Below are 13,311 nucleotides of genomic sequence, written 5' to 3'. Positions count from 1 at the left end.
GTCATGCTCAGTAGCTTTTTTGTTCATCTGTATTATAAATACTTGCTTTTTATTTTGTTCTGCATGGTTACAAGAAGTCAAAAATGACTCAATAGTACATACAATAATCATCATTACTTTCTTCTTTTGCTGTATCAAATCCCAGAACTAATTCAATAGCCACAGTATTGAAAGACTTCTTGCATGCCAGGTGAAAATTTAGCTGGAAAAATCAAAAGTAAAAAGCCATCAATGAAAAATCAAGTCGTCCTATTTGAACCCATGCCTGTAATTTTGCACTTTGCAAGACATCAGAATGTATTCACAATGCGTCTAGAACTCTCTCAGAATCTAGAAAGAACAATTCTCAGAGAGTACAGGTTTTTAAGCAAACGTACTTGAGAAACATAGAGCATCATGTCTTAGTCCATTTAAAAGACTCAACCACTCTCAATGTTTCCAAAACTATTTTGGCACAACCTGTGGCATTGGATTTCCCAGATTGTCATGGAAAAAAAATTGTTTTTCTGTGTTCAAATCTGCTAATTTTAACAGATGACTCAGACCATAATGAGAGAGGAAGTAAATCTTTTTTCAATCAAATGTTGATACCAAACATCACTGTGTGAATTCTTAGCATGTCTCGTACTTTTCTTTGCCTTTTCTCTAAAATAAATTGAAATATAGAAAAATGGTGGCAGAAAAAAACCTAGTGGTCCATCACATCTGCCCTTTGAGTAGGTTGATTGCTTTCTTTTTAATTTATTCATTATATTTAATTATTATTTTTATATTTTATTTATTTTAATTTTAATTTTTGTTGGATGAGGGACATGAGTTTATTCCAAGCATATTTAAACTCACTTACTGAAGATTGACCACTACTTTCACTGAAAGTTAGTTTGAAGCTTCCATTACTTTTTCTGTGAAGTCATACTTTCTAACATTACTTTTGAACTTCCTGCTTGCCAGATGAGGTTATTTATTTATTTATTTATTTATTTTATTTGTTGAATTTATATACCGCCCTATTCCCGAAGGACTCAGGGCGGTTCACAGGGCAATTAAAAACAGTACAAAAAGAATAAAATAGAATTAAATTAGTAAAGCCCACAATTCCTAATAACAATAAAATTAAAATTTTAAAATTAATTTAATATAATTTAATTAAATACTTTAAAATTTAAAATCCCTCAGTCCAGGCCAGACAGTTCGAACAACCAGGTTTTTAAGTCCCGGCGAAAAGAGCGAAGGTCGGGGGCAGTCCGAAGCTCCATCGGCAGCTCGTTCCAAAGGCCAGGCGCACTCAACAGAGAACGCCCTCCCCCTGGGAATCACCCGCCGGCAATCTCTAACTGGCGGAACCCTAAGGAGGCCCTCCCTGTGGGCGCGCACAGGACGATGGGAAACTGATGCTGGTAGCAGGTGCTCCCTAAGATATGCCCCCCTGTTCTTGATTTTTGCTTAATATTGAAATAGCCTTTCCGTATTGCAATTTTGCCTTCTGTGGAGATCCCAATCCGTAGATGGTTGTGTGTTCCTTTATTTAATCATCTGCTTGCCAAGTTAAGGAAGAAAAACAACTGAAGAGTGAAAAAGAAAACAGAGACAGCAGTGAAGAATTGGGCAAAAAGAATATGAGCTACTAGTGCCTTTCTTAGTAGCCATTTTGGCTGAAGTAAGGGTGGTTACATTATATTTACATTAGTTTTCAAAGAAATTTGCAATATCTGTCTTTTTCCACTTCAGTCTTCTTCTAGACTATCTCTTTACCAAACTGGCATTTCACTTATTAAGTAGATGGGCAGTACCTTTACTGTAATACTTCTCAATGTGGCCTCCTAAAAGAATGATGGCCTTCTGTCACAAAAAGATCCATCAAACTCAATGGGGAGAGCAGATTCATTTAAAAACCATGTTACTAACTTAACAACTGCAGTGATTCACTTAAGTCTGGCAAGAAAGGTCATAAAATGAGGCAAAACTCACTTAACAACCGTCTTGCTTAGCAATGGAAATTTTGGGCTCAATTATGGTTGTAAGTCAAGGACTACTTGTATTGGTTTGATTTAAACTAGCATTTGGATTACAGAAACTGTTCTCTCTGATGCATTCTTTTTAACCTCAAGATTGTTTTTAACATCACTGTGCACATGAGAAGATATATAATCTTCAGAGAAAAAGACAATTAAACAAAATAAAGCCTATATAGATGGAAGGGGAGCGGGAACCATATATATAAAGGTAAATTCAGAGGGGAGAACATTTATCATAATACTGAATAGGGGATTAAAATCACTAAACATTCAGTGTAATAATATAGTCCAATGTTTCTCAACCTTGGCTACTTGGAAGATGAGTGGACTTCAACTCACAGAATTCTGGGAGTTGAAGTCCACACATCTTCAAGTGGCCAAGATTGAGAAACACTGATCTAGTTTATTGCCTATCTCAAACATAGTAAGATATGGCAATAAACAAATAATAATAAAAGGTAACACAGGTTTGTTTGATAAGCCTATAATATTAATGCTACCTATATATTGTGGATTTTATTGTCAAAAGCTGCACCAGGTATTGCTGGTATAAATACTTTAAGTGAACCCTTAATATCTGTTCTAATTTTTAATAGTAATAATTACTCTTCATAGAATGCAGTTTCTAGTTCTTTGAATGTCCTCACTGGCCACCCCTTCATTTAATCCAATTTTTCTGAATCTTTATTCAAGTATGGTAACCAGAACTGGATATAAAAATCAGACTAGGAAATGTTATTAAAAAGAAATTGAAATAGGGTTTAAATTGCATCTTGGGGCAAAAGAAGTGAAGATAGCATTTGACTTTTAATTTAAAAAAATGTTAGTCTCAACCTGGCTCAGAAACAGTAACTTAAGAGTCCTAGTGGATGATCATTTACACATGAGCTAGCAGTGTGCAGCAGCAGCCAAAAAAGCTAATACAATCCTTGGTTGTATAAACAGAGGCATAGAATCAAGATCACATGAAGTATTAGTACTGCTTTATAAAACCCTAGTAAGAACACATCTACAGCCAATTTGGGTCACCATATCACAAAAAAGATGTTGAGAGTTTGAAAAAAATTCAGAGAAGAGCAACTAAGATAATCAAAGGCCTGGAGACTAAAACATATGAAGAACAGCTACGGGACTTGGGTTTGGCTAGTCCAGGGGTAGGCAACCCCTGGACTAGCTATGCTGACAAGCTATGCTGACTCAGGAATTCTGGGAGTTGAAGTCCATGAATCATAAAAGAGCCAAGGTTGCCTACCCCTGGGCTAGTCTAAAGAAAAGAAGAAATAGGAGAGATATGATAGCAATGTTCCAATATCTGAGGGGCTGCCACAAATCAGAGGGGGCCAGGTTGTTCACCAGAGCACCAGAGGGAAGGACGAGAAACAATGGTTGGAAACTGGTCAAGGAGAGAAACAACCTGGAATTAAGGAGAAACTTCCTGACAGTGAGGACAATTAACATTCACAAGCTGTGAATGCTCCATCACTGGAGGTTTTTAAAGAAGAGACTGGAATGGTCTGAAATGGTATAGGTTCTCCTGCTTGAGCAGGGGGCTGGACTAGAAGTCCTCCAAGGTCCCTTCCACCTCTGTTCTATTCTAATCAAGGAGAAAAGCAACCTGGAATTAAGGGGAAACTTCCAAACAGTGAGGACAATTAATCAGTGGAATAGCTTGCCTTCAGAAGTTGTGGGTGCTTCAAAACTAGAGACTGGACAGCCACCTATCTGAAATAGAAGACCTCCAAGCTCCTGTCCTGTCCTGTTCTATCTTATCCTACCCTACCCTATTCTAAACAGGAGCTACCAGATACTTCAGATTTTCTTCCTTTGCTGGAGATCAGTAACAAAATTCTTCCCATTGCCAGGCACAGGAACAGTCTTCAGGCATAATTGTAGGTGTACAGCTACTACTTTACCAAATCACATCACTTAAACTTGTCTCTTTTTATACCATCCTCACCTTCAAATTTACTATTTTTCAACATTTCATAATAGAGGTAGTCCTCGACTTATGATCACAATTGAGCTCAAAATTTCTGTTGCTAAGTGAGAGATTAGGTGAATTTTGCCCCATTTTCCGACCTTGCCACATTTGTTAAGTGAATCACTGCATTTGTTAAGTTAGGAACATGGTTGTTAAGTGAATCTGGCTTCCCCATTGACTTTGCTTGTCACAAGGTCGCAAAAAGGAGATCACATGGCCCCAGGATTAACTGTAACTATCATAAATATGCATCAGTTGCCAAGCATTTGAATATTGATAACATGACCATGGGGATTTTGCAATGGTTATAAGTGTGAAAAATCGTCATCACTTTTTTTAGTGCCACTGTAAGTTCAAATGGTCACTAAACAAACTGTTGTAAGTTGAGGACTAACTGTATTTATGGCTTTCTTTTTATACACTTTGTCAGCATTAACATATATATTGTTCCATTCAATTCCACTCTCTCACATCTTGTTTCCTTAAAAATTATGCCTCCCAGCATTCTCTCACTTATTTCATTATTTTCATTCCATTTGCTCTGCTAGAGGTTTTTTGTTTATTGTCTTCACCCACTTCCCAAATTATCTCTTGTTGCTATGAAAATCACTCTCTATTTTCTATCTTTTAATCTTAATTATGCCTTATTCTTTGACTACATTGTTTGCCAATCTATTTTTCCATACACACATTGTACATCAACTTCCCTTCATTTTCATTTTTTTCAACCAATTATTCTTCAATGTACAATTTATTCCCCCCCCCCACCATCGTCAGCTTCTTTCATTTCACAATTAGATGAGGTGCACATTTGCATGCCTCCTACTACAATTCCAAATATTTCTGTGGGCTCTGTAACATAATGCATTCCACTCTATTCCAAGCAACTTCCACATCCTCCTCCTTCACCTCCACTTTCTGCTCATTTTGTTAAGTGAGGAATCAATTTTCCAACATTCTTTTCTAGGACTCATACCATCTCTTCCTACAGTTGTTCTACTCTCAATATAGTTTAACCACCAAATCAGATTTGTTAGTATGATCAAGGATTAATGTAAGAAGATCAAACCAGAATGATAAAATAAAATGAACCCAGATTGGCAAATTTGTTACATTTGCACGAATTGTTGCCATGTTTTCACTGCAGCCACCCAGGATAATAAATAACAATAGCAGCAGCAGCAGCAACAACAGCAATAATAATAATGTTGGAAGGGACCTTGGAGGTCATCTAGTCCAAACCCCTCCTCAGGTAGGAAACCCTATACCATTTCAGACAAATGGCTCTTCTTAAAAATTTCCAGAGCATTTACAGCTACAGGAGGCAAGTTGTTCTACTGATTAATTGTTCTGTCAGGAAATTTCTCCTTAGTAGGATTTGAGTCCTGGGTTGGTGGTGATAGTATATATGGCTAAATTATAAAAGGAAGATTAATGTAATGCATCTTCCTTAGGAGATGTGCAGCTTTCCCTATAAAATATGTAACAAAATAATGCTTGTTGAATCATTTCTTTTTTCACAAAGTCTCATGAGGAGATGCATTCTGTTAGTGGGGTTTACGTAAAGTAGTAATGTTAACGGAAGCACAATGTGCCTGGCTCTAAAAAAAATCCTTCCCCAACCAGGGGAAGGATAATAGGTAGACAATTTACAAATTGCCAAGTGCCTTTCACTATGAAACACTCTGCTGTGTCATGAGAGGGCACCAAAGTTAATTTGATAGTCTTCACTTATTGACAGCCTCATTTAATGGCCATTCTAATTTACAATGATGTAAAAAAATAATCCAGTTGTATGGCCAATCCTCGTATTTACAGCCACCACCGTGTCTGATGGTCAGATAATCGCCACGGGCACTTCATAATTGACTTCTGACAAGCAGAGACAATAGAGAAGCCAGCAATAAAATTGTTAAGTTGTGGTCACATGATGTCTCGCTTAATGACATGATTTGCTTAATGATCAAATGGGAAGTGATGTTGTATGCCAATCAGACAATCAATCAGAATAGAGCTGGAAGGGACCTCTTCTAGTCCAGCCCCCTACTCAAGCGGGAGATCCTGTACCATCGTGTTCATGTGATTCTCCACTTAGTAACTATAGAGTTTAATGATCCACTTGCCAGTCTCTTTTTCTTTTTTTCATGTCTATATCTTTCCAGGATCCACTCTGTGAAATTTCACGTTCAGAATTTCTCATTAGCCTCCTATCAATCCTAAATTCTTTCTGCCTTTCATTATAAACAATCAGATCAATCACACTTTTCAATTAATTCCTTTTCCATGCAGATATACCAGAAATAAACCATTTTTTTCTGAGAGTTATTCATCAAACCATCACTATTTAGGAAGTCCTACTGTAGGCATTTTTTAAAAAAAATAATAATTTTCATGCACTTTCTTAACACTGTACATTAATATAGAAATTAGACAAAATGGATGAAAAGTGAAGTGGTCAGAAGTTGAAAATACTGTAAGAGAGATGGAACTAGGGACTCGATCTCGATAACCATCGGAAAATAAGAAAGATTTCTTTTGATTTTCTTTGTTTCCATCTAATGGTCATCCAGATTTTTATCATGCAGATGTGGTAAACCTAGACCAGGGTTCCCAACTGGGGGTGCGAGACGATATTCCAGACGGTGCAAAAACTTGCATTTTTAAAATTATAGTGTATATGCATAATTCGTTGCTGTTATTTCAAACTTTTGTAACTTCTGCAAGAATATATCAGAAGCGTTGGGAGCCACTGGCCTAGACACTGTAAAGGTAAAGGTTCCCCCGCACATGCATGCTAGTCGTTTCCGACTCTAGGGGCCGGTGCTCATCTCCGTTTCAAAGCTGAAGAGCCAGCGCTTGTCCGAGGACGTCTCCGTGGTCATGTGGCCGGCATGACTAGACGCCAAAGGCGCACGGAACGCTGTTACCTTCCCACCGTGGTGGTCCCTATTTTTCTACTTGCATTTTTACGTGCTTTCGAACTGCTAGGTTGGAAGAATCTGGGACGAGTAACAGGCGCTCACTCTGTTACGTGGCACTCGGGATTCGACCCACCAAACTGCCGACCTTCTGATCGACAAGCTCAGCGTCCTAACCCACTGAGCCACCGCGTCCCTACAGACACTGTAAGAAGCCATAATTATTTAATAAACCAACATCGCTTGAACTAGAATAGTATATCGTAAGGCAGATCTGGGCAACCCATAGTCTGCTTTCTCCTCTCCACCACCTCCTTTTTAGCCTGCTGATCACCTTTAGATATGGCAGATTCTGGGTGGGGGAGGGGGAATTAGTATATATAAGAGGATTAAAGGGCAAAGTGCATGGCTTAAAACATGCATTTCATCGCACGGAAAATCCCAACTTACAAAAAGAGGGGTAAGTTCTTGTATATTGTGCTTAGGATTTTAACAGAAAAGCAGTGCTTTAAATTTCAACCGCAGATAGGAAATTCTTCTCTGCCATTTGAGGGGTAACTAAGCCCAGGCCCCCAGAAGATGCTGGGTGGCCAAAAAAAATCAAAATGTGATCCCTGAGTACAAAAAAAATCTACCTATACCTGCCCTACTTAATACAGGTAGTCCTCGACTTACAACCACAATTGAGCCCAAAATTTCTGCTGCTAAGCGAGACAGTTGAGTTTTGCTCCATTTTACGACCTTCGTCATAGTTAAGTGACTCACTGCAGTTGTTAAGAACATGGTTGTTAAATGAATCTGGCTTCCCCACTGACTTTGCTTGTCAGAAAGTTGCAAAAGGGGATTACACGACCCAGGACAGTGCAACTGTCATAAATATGAGTCAGCATCTGAATTCTGACCACGCAACCATAGGGATGCCGCAACAGTCACAAGGGTGAATAATGGTCATAAGTCATTTTTTTCAGTGCCCTTGTAACTGAGACCAGTCACTCAATGAACTATTGTTCTAAGATGGCGGCGCCTGGAATGGCTGCGGCTGCATTGGCTCTTGAAGGCGAATAGTTTTGGGAGGGATAGTAAGGGCTATAGGCCACATGATCAGGAAGATTTTAATGTGTTTGAGCAACATGGTGGAACTAAGGTAACATACGACATACGACCGACAATCTTTGCTGGCATGGCGAGTTTCTAGTTGTTTTGGAACTGTTGGTGAGACCGTTAAAAGTCGTTGGTGCTGTTTGAATTTGTTCTACCAGCAACAAGATCTGACTGCTGGCCCAGTGATGGATTGTATTGCAAATCAGGGCTGTTTCCAGAGGAGGCAGAGGAGGAGAGGACCTGGAGCTTATGGAGCGAAGGAACTGGATGAGGCTGTCGGCAGGCCCAGAGGAAGAGAGAGAGGCTTTTGGAGGAGTTGGTGGCGGCAGCAGTGTGCTCCAGGGGCGAAAAGAAGCAAGGCCTCTTTAAGGAAAAGGTGGAAGAGTCGGGATCAGAAAAAGGAAAGAAGACGAGGTTGTCAGAATACAAGCTAACTTGAGCGCTAATCCACATGGAGCCCCATTTCCATCTGTCCTGTTTGCCATTGTTCACTCCCTAGAGACTAAAATGGACAATGTGAAATTTGAGCGGGCCATGAACAAGGAGTATATATCGGAGGTGGTGACCCTTTGAGAGCTGTATGCAACGAAATTTCATTTTGATGTATGCCGATTGGTGTACATTCAAAGTGACAATAAAGTTATCATCATCATCATCATCATTGTAAGTCAAGGACTACCTGTACCCAAACTGCATCAAATATGGAGAAGTATTCTCTATTATCCTGTATGGTCTCTGGAATTTTCTTCATTCTAGTATCCATATGGTGCCTGTTCGTACAACTGTGGGACTCATCCTAAGATTTAGCCATTTAACCATGTCTGCTCTCTGTAAATATTATGGGCCTTTCCCCTTCTCTTCCCCTTCTAATGCATGGGTGTTTACAGTATATTTGTCATTTGACATTTATTTTAATGCCATTGTTGTACTTTGTTTTCATTTTGTAATCAGCTTTGAAACAATTACCTGGAAAGTATCACAACAATATATGAAATGAATAAACCATAACCTGCAAACCACAAAGGCAGTCCATACAACCACTCAGCCCAAACCACATTACTTCAACCTTCCTAACTTGTGTGAGATCAGCCCCAAGCACTGGACTACAGGTCCAGCCTCCCAATTTGTGCTTAGTCTCAGCTTATGTTGTAAAAAACACCAAGCATGCTAAGTGATCTTTATTAATAGCCACTTACTTGGATGGTCACCAGCCTTACTACAGCAGGTTTGATTTCCAAGCATTTATGCTTTGAACTTCAGGTTGAGCAGAATTAAAAATACAAGCGACATTTATCTCTGGCCATGCCATGCCGGATCCTCACATCTCCTTGTTGAGACATAGCTTTAGAAAGAAAAACAAGAAATATGCCTAAGAAACAATTCATAGAATGTAACATAAGCAGGGCATCAGCCTGTTCATATTTATTTGCGTTAAAGGCAGTTAGTTGTTAAGCTCCTGATTTTTCATTCTAGCTTCTTTCACCAAATACACCCCACTGCTTAATGCGAGTATTATGACTTCCCATTCAATTGCTTGCTCCCCCATCTACCCATTAAAATCAAGTTTTGACTTCCTGCCCAGACTGGCTAAAAGGTCCGTCTGTCATTCAAGGTTTAGAAAACATTTGTCCAGAGAAGCAATAAAACCTTCTCAGATTGTTTCTCCACTGCCCTATTAGGAATGGGTCCAGCCACCTAGTAAATAATAATGGTCCCCAAACCAGATAATTTTCTCCTCTTCCTCCCCCCCCAATTAATTTTCCCCCTAGCAGGAGAAAAACGAAAAGCAGCAAAAACTGGAAATTTGCATCCAGCACACACCATCAAACACAATCTGACTTCTGAACAAGAGTATGCAAATTTATTTATAGATGACCATGTTGTTAATGGACTTTCACAGGGCCTAGAAATGTGAAATTTGATACAAAAGAAGCTACAGTGAGATCACCAAACCACGCTAAAAATAAGACCATTTCCCATTTTTGTTCTCCTGGGCTTTTCAAGTCTTCGTTTTTATCCCACTGTTGCCTTTCCGGTGCATTTTAGTTTATTTATGTTGATGCTACAGCTATTTATTTTATCAGAGTGAGCTGTTCAGAAAATAGGTTCCTCTGGATGTCCAATATAAATGCTGTGAAGAAATGTCTAATTTTGTTAGAGAAAAGAGAAGATGTAAACACTCAAACAGATTTTACACTCTCAGCCCACCAAAATGCTAAAGATCACAACATGCATAGACTGAAAATCAATTACTAGAAACAGGCAGACGTTAAGCATGACATTTATCTTCTAACAGGACTGGACTCAGCAGAACAAATTACAACAAAGTCCTTTGTAGGAGGACTGCAGATCTTTTAGGGCTTTGGGAACATTTCATGCAGAAGGGACAGTCTGATTCAACCAATAGAGAGGAACAGGTAATGAATGTTTTACTTCCTGGCAGCTAATATTGTTACATTTAAAAAAAAAAGTTGATAAACTTTCTAAAGTTCCACTCCCTTATAACTACATCAACTATTGCTAAGCACATTGGTTTGTGCTTAAATTGTAAGCCGCCCTGAGTCTTCGGAGAAGGGCGGGATATAAATGGGATTAAAATAAAAATAAAATTAAAATAAACTATAACACTACCTGGTAGTCCTTGACTTACTTGAGCAATTGAGTCTGGAATTACAGTCGTAAGTCATGTTTGTCATTAAGCGGGCCATCACGTGATTGCGCCTGATTTTATGACAATTTTGTGGTAGTCGTTAAGTGAACATGGTAGTTACTAAGTGAACCCATTGTCCACAATGGGTGTTTTTTGCAGGAAACCAGAAGTAAACTGATGGTTTTTGACAAAGTCATAAATCATGATCACATGACTATGGGACGCTGCAAACAGCTGTAAATGCAGGCCGGTGGCTGAGTGTCCGAAATGCAATCGTTTGACCGTGGAGGTAAGGGGCAGCCATTGCAACTTTGAATCCAGGTTGTGAGTAGCCATGGGGAGGTCCACCCAATCTTTGAATGGTTGCTAAGTGACCAGTTGTAAATTGAGGATTACCTGTAATTTAGTTGCATCAGTGCTTGAGGAATTGAATCCATTTGCCCTTTCCTTCAAAACTTAAGGGATAGCCTTACAAAGCCCTGGGTGGGAATACTAGAGATATTTCACCAACACATCTTTCTGAGATAAATGCATCATTTTTGCACAAAACCAGCTTTGCAAGACAGCTTGCAAGGGGGTTTTCTCAGGAACTAGCTACTCTTCAAATTTGAATTGCGTTACCTTGTTGTTTCACAAAGTCTACATATCTTGTAAGATCAATGAAGTACATTTTTTATTCAAATCAGCTTTAGACCCAAGAGAATGTACAGGTGTCTATGGAAGTTGATCCAATTAAATCCACAATAAGGCTAGACCTCCAGTCAAAGAAGTCTAACACATAAAACCAGTATTTAGCAGCACAGCAAATGTAAGTCTATCACCCTGCAGAAAGCATGGCTGGTATCTCCTATTCAGTCCCCACTGTGGGCAGAAACACAAGGGAGAAAGGATCTATGCAACAATGAGAAACTTTAGGCAAATATAATCCTGCTGTTGCATCATGTTACGGCACTGCCTTAATGTAGGAAATTCAGTTACATTAAGCATATAAGAAGCAAGATTGCCATCATTAGTAGCAATATAACAAACAGCAAATTAAACAAGCACATTGTAGGACTTTGAAATATCTCACAGAGCATGCATTTCCAGGGGTATCCCTATTGCAACAATTCACCGATTTAACGCCAACACTGCTCTCCAGTTTGGAAGCTCTTGCAGTAGTTTCTGAAGCATCGTCCCCTTGTGTTATCTTGTCCCTGTTATGAGCTACAAGGCAACCAATAAGATTTTGTTTTCTGAGTGTTCAAAGCAAGGGTGCAAACCTTTGCTCCCTCCAGTAGCTTGCAGATGTTGTCTCTTTGAGGTATTGCTTAATGAGCTGGCAGAGGGAAATTACGAGGTGTATTTAAGTCCCTGGTATTTAATTTTAATTACATGCATACTTCAATTTTTGCACTGCTGACTTCAGACCTCAGCACGTCAATCAAAGTGTGGCTTTGGGTCCCACTGAAGGCTGTTCCAAGATTAAAGGATTCAACATGACATTTAGAATTGATAAATGCATGTGGGTAGTTTGCATCAGTGGTGGGATCCAGCCGGTTTGCACCACTTCGGCAGAATTGGTAGCTAATATTTTGTTGCCCAGGCCCAGAAGGGACATCCGGAAGCAGCATCCACACAGAGAACCGGTTGTTCACATATTTGAATCCCACCACTGGTTTGCATGCATTTCCCCCAGATTCATTTTTGCACCCCCCTTAAATCCTCCAGTATTGTGCTGCTGAAATCTAGGGACATAAGTGTCCCTATTTGGGGTTAGTCTCCTGCTATAACCATACTACTGCCCCATATGCCGTAACTGTTACAGGGTCAGTTTTTAAAATGCTGCTGTACAAAGTTGCATCTAAATGTACTATAATTTTATGACATAATTTTAATAATTTTATAATTTTATGGTTTTTAAACCATAGGTTTTAATAGGTTTGAATAAGGTTCAGAGGGCTGGTTGACAGATACCATTAAGCTTTAATGGGAAGTATTCATATATCATATCATATCATACTAAGCCCATCACATTATGGCTTAGTGTAATAAGCCAATTAGAAATAATCTGCAGTTCAAAGGATATCCTACCAAAGGATAGGATTTTTTTCATGTACTAAGAGGTGGTCTCCCACAGAAGAGATCACCTTTTGCTACTAGTGGTTGTCAGTATCTTCATAGGACTCCAAAAAAACATTATCTGCGTTCACAAAGGAAAATAATCCATGCTAATCAGTTCCTATCAAACAATTGCTATTAGTGCCTCCAATGTAGTCTGGACCACCAGCTCAAAAAAGACCATTGTGCAGCACGAGCAGCATTGATGTATTTCAGAAGACCTTAGCCTTATTTGGCTTAACACAAAAAGTGACCTCTGAATGAATGATATCAAATCATGGTTAGCCTGTGATTCTGTGTTACGTAGTGCTATCTCCAGATCTTTAAGAAATTTGCACATTTTGGATCCCTTCCCTATCACCAATGGAAGCACTCTGTTTCCTACTTGATAGAACCTACTACTAAATTAATAACCCATTCTGAATTACAACCCAAGGTAAGGTTGGTGACTCAGCCTATGCCTGTACGACCTGAGCTGCATAAATCCTTTGAAAATGGGGGGCTTCAGAATGTCAGGAAATGTATCTCTCTTGGGACTTCATGGCT

At 39.1% G+C, this 13,311-nt stretch overlaps 1 protein-coding gene across 2 annotated transcripts in view; it reads right to left on the bottom strand.

Annotated features, from left to right (window-relative positions):
* Window positions 1–13,311, bottom strand: part of SH2B2 (SH2B adaptor protein 2) — a 73,681-nt gene that overhangs the window by 54,728 nt on the left and 5,642 nt on the right. For both annotated transcript variants that reach the window (XM_081319379.1, XM_081319380.1), the window contains exon 2: window positions 9,212–9,357. The gene's annotated coding sequence lies outside the window, so the exon portion shown is untranslated. The remainder of the gene's footprint in view (window positions 1–9,211; window positions 9,358–13,311) is intronic.

Source organism: Vipera berus (assembly GCF_964194415.1).
Source record: "Vipera berus genome assembly, chromosome: 1".
NCBI classification, from domain to species: Eukaryota; Metazoa; Chordata; class Lepidosauria; order Squamata; family Viperidae; genus Vipera; species Vipera berus.
This window is presented reverse-complemented; position numbering and strand designations above follow the sequence as displayed.